At 48.1% G+C, this 16,041-nt stretch overlaps 1 long non-coding RNA gene across 1 annotated transcript in view; it reads left to right on the top strand.

Annotated features, from left to right (window-relative positions):
• Window positions 1–16,041, top strand: part of LOC140219848 (uncharacterized) — a 46,218-nt gene that overhangs the window by 3,409 nt on the left and 26,768 nt on the right. Inside the window, exon 2 of the long non-coding RNA XR_011896094.1 lies at window positions 355–449. This is a non-coding gene — a long non-coding RNA (uncharacterized lncRNA). The remainder of the gene's footprint in view (window positions 1–354; window positions 450–16,041) is intronic.

Below are 16,041 nucleotides of genomic sequence, written 5' to 3'. Positions count from 1 at the left end.
TGTGGTATCTTCATGCGTGACAGACGCACGCCTGTATCAACACTTGATAACGACCGCCGCATCTATCCACCCTTTGTCCGTAGCAATCGGCCTTTCGAGGAACGCTTGTGCTGACACGTCTGCGGCCGCGTTAGGTCAGGCCCTGGGCAGATGTGTCTGAAGATGGGCGGTGAATTTACTGGCGGCAGATGAGAGCATGTACTGCCAAAAACTGTTTCCAGCGCTCTCTATGCTGTGTTTAACGGGGCTGCTGTTGCCACGCCGAATTCCAGAGCTGGCTTCCTGATACGGGGTTGTGTGTTCAGAGACAGAGCTCCGATCCAAATGTCGGTCATGCACTGCTTTTCATTGCAGAGGTCTGAAGTGAGGCGAGACGAGGATCTACCTGCCTACCTACCTCTACCGCAAAGTTCCTGGGATGAGGCAAACAGCGCCTCGCATTAAAAGTCGTAAGTTGCTAAATTCGACGCGCAGAAAGGATGTTCCAGCAGAGTGATGGTATCGTGTGCCTAAAGCTCACCGACCACTATGCAGAGTGCGCAGGACAACTAGTGTGGGGGAGAATCCAGCACCGCTCTTGCGACAAGTTGGGTCGCATGCGGCGCACACGATATCTCAGAGGCTTCAGGTGATCCACGTGACAGTTTCACCTTCAAGTACAGATTCGTGAATTATAAGGCCTGTACAAAAGCTCGTTGAGCGTGAGTTTGATGTTTGCCTATACTTCAACCGCTCGTTTTCTGGACTTGGCTTATTTTCTTTCTGCACTCTTTGTTCAGCGGCTTCAGTTGGTTGCCGAATTCGCAAATTTAGGACTCGTCGACCTTGACGACCCCATCGCAAGAACGTATCGCTGTCGTCTGAAGTTTCTCAATTATTGCAACGCTATCTTCGTTGCAACTTTAGCTTAGTAGTCGGCAGATTCGTGACCATCAAAGCGGAAACCCTAATAATTTGCAAATTTTCAGCCAATGTCCGATGGGCAGATGACTTTCCCAAACTAAATGCTTCCGGTATCATTCTAGCAATCATTCAGGTGAAGGGGCGTCCTGACCTTGCATCGCCCGTGGGGAGTTAACAGCGTAGCCAGAAACGCGGAATTCACTTCAACACATATCTTTCTTTTGTGATATCCCATGAATACAATTTTCTCTAACATTGGATTATTTTCTCATCATTCTTGGCAGTTTCACAAAAAGTTCATTTTGATTATTTGTGCACTCTGTTGGTCCATCTCCATTACAACTAAGACAAAAAATTGGCTCAAGGAATATTGCGCAGCAGTCGAGACAGTGCTAGAGGTCAACGTTCGATCAGAAAGCGTGGTACCGCTACACGTATGCGCACTTGCTAGACATTGTACACTCGATATTCAGCAGCGTCCTAGGTGATCACAATGGAGCTAGCGCTGCGATTGGAGCCGAAGCCTCGCATCTCATGTCTACCTGTCGTCACAAGCAAGCTCCATTCTTGAACTCGTTCTCGAAATGGTATTTTTGAATGTAGCTTTCAGAATATGCTCCAGCCCTGCAAATGAAGAATATACATGCAGTAATTTGGTGTATAGACTAAGCTTTTATGTAAATACACTGAAAGATTCTGATTCTTATTTTCAAGAAGTTTAGATTTGTAGTCAAAATCACGACCTTTCGTACTTATCGCAGGGGAACTGGAAATTGCTTTTGCTTACTTTGCTTTACTTGCTTGCTTACAAAGGGCAAATTCAAATGGCAGGCTTATAAATGGCGGTTGTTCATATTTAGCCATGATGAATCTTGCAATGTGTTCCTTACACGATGTGTTCCTTACATTACACTGCTCGAAGCTTAGGATGCAAGGATTTTACCGTGCATTTCCTACGTATGCATGGAGCTCACGTGTTGAGCCATGAGGCGTGATAGCCCTTTTATTCCCTCTTGAGAGTGGAGGTCTTCGCCTTGTTGACCTGTTTTCATGGCAACTTCTCTCCCGGTTATTCTTTTTTCGTGAGCAGGAGACACGAAGGCACACTAACAATATTGCATACGGGACTCCAAAGATACGTACGTAAAAGGGATTCGGGAAATTAGACCGATGAAATGTATTCTAATATTATGACTATTGGTAAGGCACAAAGAATACTGCACGATGCATAGAAAAGAAGTGAAGATCTACTCGCAGTCTCCAGGGGTTTTCCTATAACACACCGCAAGCACAGCATGAATAAGCCTACTGGTATCACCGGGACGACTCCCTCTCATTTTGAGAAGCTTAACTGGCTTTCTAAAGTGCAACTTGCGGTGTCTCAAATCTGTAGTCCTCATAAACAAAGTTACCTCCACCGTTTCGCTGCTGCATTCTCGTTTAGTCATTGTTGTCATGCGCATTCATGCGAAGGCGGCGCCCATTATATCAAAACGATGTGCTAGTTTTGCACATTCACGGCCGTTGGTTATAGGATCCAGGTCACAACCGTTTTAGAACTACTTACTTTCAGTCTACGGGCGCCCTCATTCTAAACTTCACTACGGGCACTTTCTTGCTCTATACCGGTGATAATATCTGATGTCGATTTGCCCTCTCTGTCCAACATGGAACGAATCGATACAAACCAGCCGCATTAACATGGTTCATCTTTAGGCCAACCTGCTCACACAGATCGAGCTGGGCCTCATGAACCACCGATGAACCGTCATGCCGATGAACCGGCTTCCTTGAAAGCTTCGCAACCAGGTAAATTTTCCTTGGCTAACCCGTGCAAAGTGCGCGGTCATGAACTCCTCCATATCACTCTTTGGTGTGCCTAGAGAAATATACGCCGTGGATGTCACCATTCTGCCTTTTGTTTGTACGGCACTGACATCCCCAAAATCGGTGGCATTGTTCTTTTGCGAATCAAGGGTGTATGATTGCACAATAGCGTGAAAACGTTTGGAGACTACGGCATCAGAAAAAAAAATACATATATTCAAACGTAGCTCCGCGGCTTGGAACTGGATTAATGCATTGTATTGGTCAAACGCGCGCACGTAGGCGTTCGCCCTTAATTTCAGCATGAATGCCCAGTCTGACAAAAAAAAATAAAACACCGCACTTTTGGGCCACAACACTTTTGCTCGCAACTGTACATATGTTTTTACCTTTGCGTGTACGGCAGCGAGGCCTGCTTGTGAATCTATGCGCTGCAAACGACTCCAGTATACTTGACTTCAAACCGTCCGTGTCTTGAAACATTGACTTGAGGCATTGCATCTTGATTTATTTATTTCCTTTTTTATTTATTTATTGTTACTTGTTAGGTAGTATTGTTGTTAGGGGCAGAGTACTTGAAACATGCTTGGCCTCCACCATGTGTCGGCACGGTATTGTACTATCTCGGGGATTGGACCCCGCTCACCTAGGCGTACTTTTATTGTTGACACAGAAACACGAAAAATACACAAAACTTAGCCATAAACAGCTTCGCCGTGAAACACTTGCTTATCAAGTGTCATACGGCCGCTTTCAGCTACGCTTTCGGATGTGCTGTGATAACTGCACGCTACACCGAAATGATAAGATTTAGTGAAAAATGAAATTTTGGTAAGTGCAATATGTGACAATGTTTTCACGTTCCTGGCTTAGATACCAGCGTTGCAAATAATCACTGAGCCCTCGCATTCCCTCTATATCGCTCAATATTGCCATATATGATGCTCGCCTGGCGCCCGCGGTTAACAGAATGAAGCAGCTTCTTTATGTTTGGTAAAAGCACCAGCCAGGTAATTGCTAGTGCGTAGGCAAAGTTACCTTATCAAGCTATTTGGAGCGTTATGAGTGTTTCTTACTAGCGGTGACAAAATTGAGCCAGCTGCCTTGGAATAAAAATACTACTGAAATGCAATGATAAATCTCTCTGAAATGTCACTAGATCTCTGTCAGTGGATCTTTTCGCTAAGTGCGCATCAAATATACCATTGTAAAGATATTGCTAATGAAAAGCTACAAAGTGTCATACGGCCCATTTCATGTTTCCCAATTTTCCGACATAATTGGAGGTTGCAACAAGTTTATATTTCCTGGAAAGGATAGTCATGGTAAGTGTAACAAGATATCCACGTTTATCGAATAATGAGAAGCGTTGCAAATAGTTGATGAACATTCTTTTTCTTTGTATTTTTATGCGTCCACGACGTTCGTAGTTGGTTTATCCGGTGTTCTCAGAAAACTTATTTATATACGTCGTTTACTTTCAGAGAAAATGAAGGACACATTGTGGGTCACGTGTAGGAGGAGTTGAAAGTGTGGATACTAATTAGGGACTTTTCAGTAAATTAAGTTTGCAAACAATCCGGAGGTTTATATACGTGCTTTGCGAACCATGAAGATTTTATCCTGCTCACTTCGAAGAAATGTGACAGCCACCGAGGTAAAATTTAGCAAAAGAAGTGTTTGCGATAATATGGCAATCTTCTGGCGAAGCAAGATCCCGTAATGTAATAGGCGGGTTAATTCGAACACTTCCAATAAAGTATGATACTTCCTAAGTTCAAGGCCAAATCTTCATATATTAGTCCTCACTGATGCCTTAACCTCAAAACCAATGTGCACCCAGGTGGAGCTTACAGTTGCTCAAATGGAATTCAGTGTGTGGAAAGTTTGTGTTTAAATGTGGTTTCAAAGAGGTAAATGTGTTTTCAACGCAGTGGACATTGCGGGCGTTCGAAAATGAATTACAATAGCTGGCTTTGGTTCACAGTGCATTCCATTTCTTCTGCAACATAATAAACACAAAATATTCCATGTCTGTCCCAAGAACCATGTATAGCCTGATTTGTCTGTCCCAAATGTTCGGGCATATGTACGCTTACACAAATCATTTCACAAGCTTTCGAGGTCCATCGACGTGGTTACTTTCAGAATACTCCCCATTGCACAATATACGCTGGTTCCACCTCTCTTTCATTGCTGGAAGCAACCTTGAAAGTCCTCTTTCATTAAACCCTTCAGGAGTGCTGTTTTTTTTATTTTTTTATTATCATCACCACCCCGAAATGCCGCCCTCGGCGCACCTACAGGGTCTGTCCTGAAAGTAATGTCAGTAAGGCCATTAAAAAGCATTTATTGAATTTATTGTTACAAGTGTTTAAAAAATTGGAGGACGCTTAAGCTTCGCCTTCAAGAGTGGTACGCGATAGCGTTATCGCACCCCGTTCGCACCGCCTACTCAAACGACCTACGCGAGCCAAACATCGCGATCGACACGCGACGGGCCGGGCCGCGACGCGCCATGAAGGCGGACGCAATCATGGGGCGAGTGGCACGCCACGTGTCGGGGCAGCGCCGTACATTGCGAGGAGGGGGTCTTCTGTGTTTGCCGCAAGATGGCTCTGCGTGTGCGCAGAACGCAAAAGAAATGTAGCGGAAACGTACTTCGCTACTCGTGAAACTGCGACTTCTGTAATTTACATGGTCATAATTACCGATATACACCGCGGTATAACTTTCTACGGCACGTTTCTAAGGGAACACCGCATTCACTAGAGGCGATTTTGTCCAGTTCTGAACGATCGGACTCGTGACTTAGTGGTAGCGTCTCCGTCTCACACTCCGGAGGCCCTGGTTTGATTCCCACCAGCCGATCTTGCAAGATGTTCTTTATTTATGAAGTGCCTTCTGGGATTTATTGCTCATGGCCAACGCCGCCGACGCCGACGACACCGTCTTTTCTGCGACACGAGCTTCTTAACGCTATCGCGTTAAAATCTTCAAAATACTCTCCTTTTACGTCGATACATCGGCTCCAGCGAGACTTCCAGCTCTCGAATGCGTTGCGGTAGTCCTCCTCCGGAATGGCCTTTAATGCTGCGGTGCAATCTGCTTTGATCCCGCCCACTGCCCCAAAATGCTTGCCATTCAGGGGTGCTTTGAGGTGCGGAAACAGAAAAAAGTCAGGGGGAGCCAAGTCTGGGCTGTACGGGGGCTGGGAGATCGCTGGGACGCCTGCTTCAACCCGGTAGTCGGTGACGATGAAGGCACTGTGAGCCGGCGCATTATCGTGGTGCAACTTCCAGTTGTCTGCGATGTCCGGCTGGATGCCTTGAACCCTGCGTTCCAGTCTTTTGAGGACTTGCACATAAAAGTTGGACTTTACAGTGGTTCCAAGTTCTACGAACTCGTGATAAACCAGTCCGTGAAAACGATGAGCATGATCTTGATCTTTGATTTGCTCATCCTGGCTTCCTTCTCATGAGGGGACGAGTGAGTGTGCCACTCCGATGATTGCCTTTTGGTCGCCGGGTCATATTCAAATACTCAAGTCTCGTCACCTGTAATGACATTGTCCAAAAATTTTAGATCACGTTTGCACATGTCGAGGTTTTCTTGGCACGTTTCAACGCGGTGTGACTTTTGGTCGTCAGTGAGCACATTTGGAACCATTTTTGCGCACACCTTCCGCATGCCGATACCGTTTATGACGGCTTCATGAACTTGAGCTTTCGGAATGTTTAACATGTCGGCCATTAAACGAACTCTTAATCGTCGGTCTGAGTTCAACAGTTCCCTCACTCACGTCACGTGGTCAGCCGTGGTGGTCGTGGATGGCCGTCCGGCGCTGTCCTCGTCGTCGACCTCTTCCCGGCCTTCCGGAAAGGCCTTGCGCCACCGAAACACTTGCCGATCTCACAGGGCAAGTTCTTTGTAAGCAGTCTTGAGCATAGTAGCAGTTTCCGCAGCGGTCTTGCCAAGTTTCACGCAAAACTTGATCGCAAATCTTTGTTCTAACGAGCGCTGCATTTTCACTTGCACAAGAATAAAAAACAACTCTCACGGATAGGCCTGTCCAACACTCTATGATGCTCGGAGCACACTGGGCGACGGAGCGCTGCTTAACCGGGTTCCGCCACTACCAGCTTCAACCGATTAGACCCCGCTCCAACGTGCAGTCGCGTCACAATAAATTCATTGACATTACTTTCAGGACAGACCCTGTATTCGCATTTGAGGAACATCGCGGGTTCGAATCCCGGCCGAGGAGGCCGTATTTTGATGCATTGGGGGTGGGGGTGGGGGAGAATGTATCGCTGTCATGAGAATTTTGTTAATTATTGCAACATTCTCTTCATCGAAAGATTTGCTCAGGAGTAGCCACGCAGTTCCGGCACCGTCAAGACGCAAACATTTATAACTCTACATTCATCATTTAGCCAAAATCTTATGGGCAGACAGCTTTCCCAAACCAAGTGCTTCTGCTATCGTTCAAGCGATCATTCTGTAATCATGAAGTGAAGGGGCGTCCTGATCTTGCATCGTTCGTGGGCTGTACACAGCCTTGCCAATAACGCTGGACCCACTTCAACACAGTTCTCTACCCCCCCCCCCCCTTTATGACATCCTTTCACTCAGGTTTTTTCCAACATTTCATAAACTTTTCATTATTCTTGCCCAGTTTCAGAAGAAAGTTCATTTCGGTTATTTATTACGACTAAGGCTAAACAATGTGTGCCTTTGCACTCTGCGAAGAAGGATCACCAACGAAGCTGTGAATGTGGGCCCCTTAATGGTGAACTGCACCTCCGCCGGGGGTAGGCCAGGCGTTAATAGCACTATCTTCGGGAGGGGCCCACGTATGGGGAGTGCTTAATTTCTGCTTCACCTTTGCCACGGGTTGGCCCAGCATTGCACTATCGTCGGAATCAGCACACGTATGAAAAATTGTTGGTCTATGTCCATGGAGACGAGATTCGCGAGAATCTAGCCATAAGCAGCTTCGCTGTAAAATTAATTTATTTGTAAAAACAAATATCGCACCGCAGTCCGGCCATTACTTGAGGTCAACCGGGTTCTCTCACTACACTGAAATTACTGGGCAGGCCTAGTATATCTATATAAATGTCGCAGTAATATATCCTTGGCTTCTAGCACGTAATGACACTCACACAGACTATAAGAAGACAGGACGAGCGCTAACTCTAAACTAAGTCTTTATTGAAGCTATCGACATATATGTAATTGATTGCAAAACCGCAGAATACAAACATGACAAGGTCTAAAGACTATGAGTTAAACATATTGCGGTTGTAAACCTTTGTTTGAACACACAAAAATCCTTTCAAGGCACAAATGCCAAGCTACACGCGAAATAATTGAGGCATTTTACATTAAAAGATCAGGAGAGACTTGTGTTAGCCATGCATCAGTATCTCTGTTAGAAAGCGAATTTCAATATCTTCTCAGCACGTGTGTCAATCTCAAGTAGTGCCTTTTGTTGTCTAGTTTTTATGGCATCCCTACTTCTTGATATTGCTACGGGATAGTATTTCAAATGATGAAGAGCCGAGCAGTAAGAAGACGACGACGACGATTGGAAGCTAGCGCGGGCTGTTGCCTCTTGGCCAACTGCGGCGTATTGCCTTGTAAATATACTTGTAAATAGCTTTTCGTCGGTGTCTTCCTACGTAACATATCTGGTGGAGGTGGACGTTCCCTGTACCTCGCCACGGAGCTTCGCAGTGGACGGTACGTCGAGCCTTCCGTCATGGCTCCCAGCGACGACAACTCGACTCCGCCGGCTCCGACACCTGCTGCCACTTCGACGACCTACATCACTCTCCCCGCTCCCCGTGATCCTGGCGTATTCTCAGCAAAAGATGGGGAAGACGTCGATGACTGGATCAGCCTGTACGAACACGTCAGCTGCAATAACCGGTGGGACCCTACTATCATGCTCGCCAACGTAGTCTCTTACCTCGGTGGCACACCTCGAGTTTGGTATCGGACGCACGAAAATGAGCTGACCAGTTGGGATTCGCTTAAGCAAAAGCTTCGAGACTTGTTCAGCAACCCCTACGGTCACCAACTTGCTGCGCAGAAGGCGCTTTTCGGTCGTGTGCAGACGTAAACGGAGCCCTACGTCACGTACATTCAGGAAGTCTTGGCTCTGTGCCGCAAAGTTGCCGCACACATGACTGAGTCCGACAGGGCGGCATTCTGTACCGAAGGAACTTCCTCCCTGATGGCCCTGATCTTCTTCTTGTCGTGCCAAAACATCTACGACAGACTGTGCTCTTTGAGATGCATGACGCACCCACTGCAGGACATCTTGGGGTAACCCGCACGTACGACCGCGTCCGCCGCCGCTTCTATTGGCCTGGTCTCGCTCGCTCCGTCCGACGCTATGTTGCTGCCTGTGATCCCTGCCAGCTTCGGAAAACACCTCAGGTGCTACCTTCCGGTCATCTCCAGCCGATCACCATCCCTGTGGAACCGTTCTTTCGTGTTGGATTAGACCTCCTCGGTCCCTTTCCCACGTCATCCTCTGGGAACAAATGGGTAGCCGTCGCAAATGATTACGCCACCCGATACGCTATCACGCGGGCTCTCCCTACCAGTTGCGCCACTGACGTCGCGGACTTTCTCTTGCGTGACGTTATCTTAGTGCATGGCGCCCCGCGGCAGCTGCTTACTGACCGTGGTCGTAACTTCCTCTGGAAAGTTATCGCCGACATTGTGCGTTCCTGCTCTATTCAACACAAGCTGACTACCTCATACCATCCTCAAACCAATGGCCTGACAGAGCTGTTAAACGGTACTCTTACCGACATGCTGTCTAAGTACGTTTCGAAGGACCACCACGACTGGGACGTTCCCTTCCTTACGTCACATTTGCTTATAATTCTTCCCGGCACGACACCGCCGGATTTTCTCCATTTTATCTGCTCTACGGTCGCGAACCGACCTTGCCCCTTGACACGGTACTTCCTCCTGCTGCGATCTCAACAACCGAGTATGCGCGCGACGCCATCGCCCTCGCTGACGATGCACGCCAGCTTGCCCGTGCTCGACTGACGGACTCGCAAACCACGCAGCAGCGTCGGTACAACGCCCGCCACCATGATGTACAGTTTTCGCCTGGTGCACTCGTGCTCCTGTGGTCGCCCTCTCGTCACGTCGGACTTTCAGAAAAGCTCCTTTTGCGATACACAGGGCCCTACCGCGTGCTGCGCCAGGTGACGCCTGTGACGTATTAAATCGCTCCTGTGAGCTCATCCTCGTCATCTACTCTGGCATCTAGTGATGTCGTGCACGTCAGTAGGCTCAAGACCTACTACACTGCTTCAGACTCCGGCCTTTAGTCGCTCCGGGACGGCGCTTTTGCAGCCGGGGGTAGTGGTACGGGATAGTATTTCCAATGACGAAGAGCCGAGCAGTAAGAAGACGACGACGACGATTGGAAGCTAGCGCGGGCTGTTGCCTCTTGGCCAACTGCGGCGTATTGCCTTGTAAATATACTTGTAAATAGCTTTTCGTCGGTGTCTTCCTACGTAACAATATGTTTAACTGATAGTCTTTAGACCTTATCATGTTTGTATGCTGCGGTTTTAGAATCACTCGTTTCGAGAAAGATTGAGTTTAGAGTTAGCGCCCGTCCGGTCTTCTTCTAGTGTGTGTGCGCGTCACTTTGTGCTACAAACCAAGAATATGTCACCGCATGAACTCGCCCAATTTTCTATCCTTGAGCATCGCAGCTCGTTCACTTTTCAACTGGAGCCGAGGCCTCTTATCTCATGGTGTCGGGTCGCGACAAGCAAACCCGACCCTCGGACTGCTTCAATAAATGATATTTTTCAATGTAACATTCAGAATTTGCTGCAGCCTTGAGAAATAAAAAAATATATGCAATTATTTGGTACGGAGAATAAGTTTTTTATGTAAGTACATTGAGTGCTTACGAAATTTGTTTGAGAGGTTTAGATTTGTAATAAAAATTATAACCTTTTGCACTTATGACAAGGAAAGTGCAGATTGCTTGCTTGCTTGCACGTGTCTGTCTGTCTGTCTGTCTGTCTGTCTGTCTGTCTGTCTGTCTGTCCGTCCGTCCGTCCGTCCGTCCGTCCGTCCGTCCGTCCGTCCGTCCGTCCGTCCGTCCGTCCGTCCGTCCGTCCGTCCGTCCGTCCGTCCGTCCGTCTGTCTGTCTGTCTGTCTGTCTGTCTGTCTGTCTGTCTGTCTGTCTGTCTGTCTGTCTGTCTGTCTGTCTGTCTGTCTGTCTGTCTGTCTGTCTGTCTGTCTGTCTGTCTGTCTGTCTGTCTGTCTGTCTGTCTGTCTGTCTGTCTGTCTGTCTGTCTGTCTGTCTGTCTGTCTGTCTGTCTGTCTGTCTGTCTGTCTGTCTGTCTGTCTGTCTGTCTGTCTGTCTGTCTGTCTGTCTGTCTGTCTGTCTGTCTGTCTGTCTGTCTGTCTGTCTGTCTGTCTGTCTGTCTGTCTGTCTGTCTGTCTGTCTGTCTGTCTGTCTGTCTGTCTGTCTGTCTGTCTGTCTGTCTGTCTGTCTGTCTGTCTGTCTGTCTGTCTGTCTGTCTGTCTGTCTGTCTGTCTGTCTGTCTGTCTGTCTGTCTGTCTGTCTGTCTGTCTGTCTGTCTGTCTGTCTGTCTGTCTGTCTGTCTGTCTGTCTGTCTGTCTGTCTGTCTGTCTGTCTGTCTGTCTGTCTGTCTGTCTGTCTGTCTGTCTGTCTGTCTGTCTGTCTGTCTGTCTGTCTGTCTGTCTGTCTGTCTGTCTGTCTGTCTGTCTGTCTGTCTGTCTGTCTGTCTGTCTGTCTGTCTGTCTGTCTGTCTGTCTGTCTGTCTGTCTGTCTGTCTGTCTGTCTGTCTGTCTGTCTGTCTGTCTGTCTGTCTGTCTGTCTGTCTGTCTGTCTGTCTGTCTGTCTGTCTGTCTGTCTGTCTGTCTGTCTGTCTGTCTGTCTGTCTGTCTGTCTGTCTGTCTGTCTGTCTGTCTGTCTGTCTGTCTGTCTGTCTGTCTGTCTGTCTGTCTGTCTGTCTGTCTGTCTGTCTGTCTGTCTGTCTGTCTGTCTGTCTGTCTGTCTGTCTGTCTGTCTGTCTGTCTGTCTGTCTGTCTGTCTGTCTGTCTGTCTGTCTGTCTGTCTGTCTGTCTGTCTGTCTGTCTGTCTGTCTGTCTGTCTGTCTGTCTGTCTGTCTGTCTGTCTGTCTGTCTGTCTGTCTGTCTGTCTGTCTGTCTGTCTGTCTGTCTGTCTGTCTGTCTGTCTGTCTGTCTGAATGAATGAATGAATGAATGAATGAATGAATGAATGAATGATTCGTTCTTGTTTGGTTCGTTGGTTGGTTATCTTTTCGCTCATACTGCTCTTGCTGCCATCACCAAGCTTTTCCCTATTTGAATCTATGTTTGAGTATCCCACTTCTTTTGCGGATTCGCTGCATCAACTTTTTAGACAAACCTCGTGCATCGTTCCGTGCCACGTAAGGCCAGAAATAGATTATCTTTTAAAAAAAATTAGCGAGTGAGGCTGGAAAACGTTGTTGTCGGAATTTTTCTGTCGTCATCAGCCTATGTTTATGCCTACTGCAAGACAAAGGCCTCTCCCAGCGATCTACAATTACCCTTATCTTAAGCTAGCCTGCTTAAGCTAGCCTGCTTAAGCTAGCTAGCTTGCTTGCTTGCTTGCTTGCTTGCTTGCTTTGCTTGCTTTGCTTGCTTTGCTTTGCTTTGCTTGCTTTGCTTTGCTTTGCTTTGCTTTGCTTGCTTTGCTTGCTTTGCTTGCTTTGCTTGCTTTGCTTGCTTGCTTTGCTTGCTTTGCTTGCTTTGCTTGCTTGCTTGCTTGCTTGCTTGCTTGCTTGCTTGCTTGCTTGCTTGCTTGCTTGCTTGCTTCAGAGATGAACATGTTTTCATAGATGAACATGTTTTCGAAGAAATGAACAACGAAGAAGGAGACGTACAACGACGGAATGTTTAATCACATTCCGTATTCTCCTTTGAGGTGTGATCTCTGCGAGAAGCATGCTCATTTCTGAATCAACTTTCTTTCATACTTACGCAAGCTCCACTACACACATGCCAGCGTCACCATGGTAAAAGCTATAGACCGTTATAACATTCCGCATTTCAGCATTTAGGCTATTATTATTTGCTTTAATGGAATTTTAAGTTAATAAATCATTTAGGTTGCGCAGACGAAGAGGGAGCCACCGTGGCCACGGTTTACTATAGCCGGCCAGCCGTGATGGCGATGGTCCCGGGGAGCAGCTGATTGATGCGGTCGCCGCGACCGGGAGCGTTTGCTATCGCGTGCCATGGTGACGCGTCATCTTTCATGGGCGGTGCTGTAGCAGATTGTCGCGCCGCTCCAAAGGCGCTTTCCCTGACGCGCCGTCCCGCTTGAAAAATGTACGAAAGAAACGCGACAGTCAGCAGGGACATTATGTAGTACAGTGTGAATCCCAATTCTGTACAGCGGTCGAGTGGCCGGCTGCGGACTGCGCCAGCGTCTTCAGATGGCGCCTCCTGGTAGCGGCTAGAATACGCATATACTTATCCTGTAGGTGCAAGTACCAAGCATGCGGCATGAGCATGCGTGGCTTCAAGGCGGTGTGGGCCATGACATGACATGACAAGAACTTTATTTGAGTCCTGAGGGACTGAGACCTCGGGGAGCCAAACCGAAGGCTCCCGAAGATCAAGTCGGTGGCTCCGCCCACGATGGAACCGGGAGATCAAGTCCCGCGGCAATGTCGTGGGCCCTCTGGACAGCCTGGAGTTGAATGTTGAGATTGCTGCTCTTGAGAGAGTCCTGCCACTGTTCTTTCGTGATGGGTGGAGAGGCGTTAAGGGCTGGGCACAGCCAGAGCATGTGGTCAAAGGAGCATGAGTCAATCATTTTTTTTTTTTTTTGAAATGTGGAGAAATCGTTGAATTGACTGCTAAATACAAGTGGGATTCAGGCAGCGCATATGAGCGGAATTAAGTTCAAAGTTTTGGTTAGGCAGTCCAGGTTGAGTCCGCGTGGAGGTGGAGTGGACGAATAAGGTTCTCAGGTTGTCCAGCCTGTGATCAAAGCAGGCTCTTTCAGCACCTGTGTGTGTTCTGTTCATTCGTGTTTGTGTGAACGTCTTTTAATGAGTGAGTATTAGGAGTGTCAAAGTGGAGAAAAAAAATGTTTGTGTGAAGTGTGGGAGGCCGGTCACGTGGTAGAGAGCCCTCCGCACACGCAGTACACAACACACAGGGCTTCGTTTTGCGTCGTTGACGTGTCTGCGCATATTCTCGCCCCGTGGAACGTTCTGTGGCGGTAATCTCGGGCGACCACTTTCGGAGAGATGCTTTCACTTTCGAGAGGTTTCGCGAGGCCTCTACGACCAACACCGTTTTCTCATGCTTTCACAGCACAGTTGGCACAGCCCCAGAACGCAGTCTCCCGTAGGCGCCGAACACGTCCGGTGCTACAGTCTCGTGAAATCTCGTGAAATATCTCCTCAATAATTCGACTGAGGATACCGCCCCTGGAGTGGCGACTGCTGCAGCTCCTTAATGGCAGAGGGCAAGAAAGCGCTTGCGTCAGTGTGAACATCCCCAAAGAGAGCCACAAATATTAAACGCTGAGTAACATCTGTAGGGTGTAATTAGCCATCTTAAACAGGTAAAAATTAAGAAGGAAAGACTGACTGTGTTGCTCAATGTATTACAGTGTCTTTTCGTGCACCGAGTAAGATGGCGGCGGCCTGGCTTCCTATTGGGGACGTCGTCTACGTACTGGGGAAAGGACTCCGTGCCGAGGGAAAGGACTGCGGAGGCGAGCAATGCTATGACGACGTAGGCGGATGCGACACTCGACATGGCGAAAGTCGGCGTTCATCGGGCCAGTCAGAGCGAATTTGCGCGGTTTCGTAGGCTCAGATGCGGGTCAGTTAAGGGATAGTAATGGGCGGCTTACCCGAGAGATTATAGGGGCTCGCGTCTCGAGACTGTGTCATCGGACCGTCGGCCGTGTCGCGAGGGATGTAAGGACAGTTCTCGTCTCCAGTGCATGTGGGGGCTGTAGTGAGGAATGCATGGGCGAGGCCGACGAGATTAGTTGAGGGGCAACCTCCGGCAGAGGCTGCAGTGGTTGATGTTACAACTTTGACACATAATCCGGGGTAGACGAGTTCGGCAGCAGCGATGCACACGGGCGCTATGTGTAGTGGCGCGGGCTGTTTAGCTGCAGGTTGTGGGCGCGATACACGCGCTCCCATATGTAGTGAGTAATTTGGCATTTCGGCATAGCAGGCTCTCACCTAGCCTACCTTCCCATGTTTCTGTGCGTATAGATATGCGGACGAGGCTCTGTCAGAGAAATGCCGTAGTGACATACGAGGCCGTCCCGCAGGTTGTCCTTGATGCCCAGGCCTGAAAGAAGCCGGAGCAGAAAGAGGAGACCGTCTAGCAGCTCGCGGACTGGTAGCGCAATTGCTGGTAACCCGGGTTAAAATAAATGCGACTCTCGAGCTGAAGGAACCAGAGAACAGAGTTTGCGGTTTAAAGAACTTTTGTCAAATCAAATCAAAACTTTATTCCATCCACAAGTCTGTTCTTGCGGATGAGAGAAAGAGAGAGAGAAAACATTTATTCTCAATGAGGTGGGGCGACTTCCTCTAAGGGTGTAGCCCTTAAGTTCAGGACCCCCTTGGCTCGCGTCACTCCACCCGCCCGCTGGATCATCCGTCGCTGCTCTTAAAGCTGGTCAGTGCAATCTCCCAGGAAGAGGGTGAAGGTGAAGAAATAAGGGGATAACCCTGAGGGTGTGGGCATTTCCAGGTGCAAGTGATATACTGTGGGCTCTCCTCCGCAGTAGGGACAGTATGAGGGATATTGTGTGGGGTGGAAGAGGTGAAGGCAAGAGACACAGAAATTAATTAGATTGTAGCTGTCACCACGCGACGGCATCTTCTCGGTTACGGGAATGGTGTGGTGTGGGGGAGCGCCTCCTGCTGTCTCTGTAATGCTGTAGAGTTTCAGTGCAGTTCAATGGTTATGTTGGTGCTTCGTATGGGTTGTACCAGTCACATACGGACAACTTCTTAAAGTATGCGATATAATTACAAGAAACTCGAACTTTTATTGCAACTGTTCGAAAGGAGCAGCTTCGCAGGAAATCGGGTTCTAATTCTCCAAGGTGACACACATCTGCTGTCCGTTTTCCTTGTGAATATTGCAAGTCCTTTATGTTGAATTTCTTTGGTTGATTATAACCTCGACAGTACTATTAGTTAAACAATCGATACAATTACGCTGCAGACCTATAAACATCGAGTACAATTC

This window comes from Dermacentor andersoni, chromosome 8, assembly GCF_023375885.2.
Source record: "Dermacentor andersoni chromosome 8, qqDerAnde1_hic_scaffold, whole genome shotgun sequence".
NCBI classification, from domain to species: domain Eukaryota; kingdom Metazoa; phylum Arthropoda; class Arachnida; order Ixodida; family Ixodidae; genus Dermacentor; species Dermacentor andersoni.
Note: the sequence above shows the minus strand (reverse complement) of the source record. Positions and strands in the feature narration are given on the sequence as shown.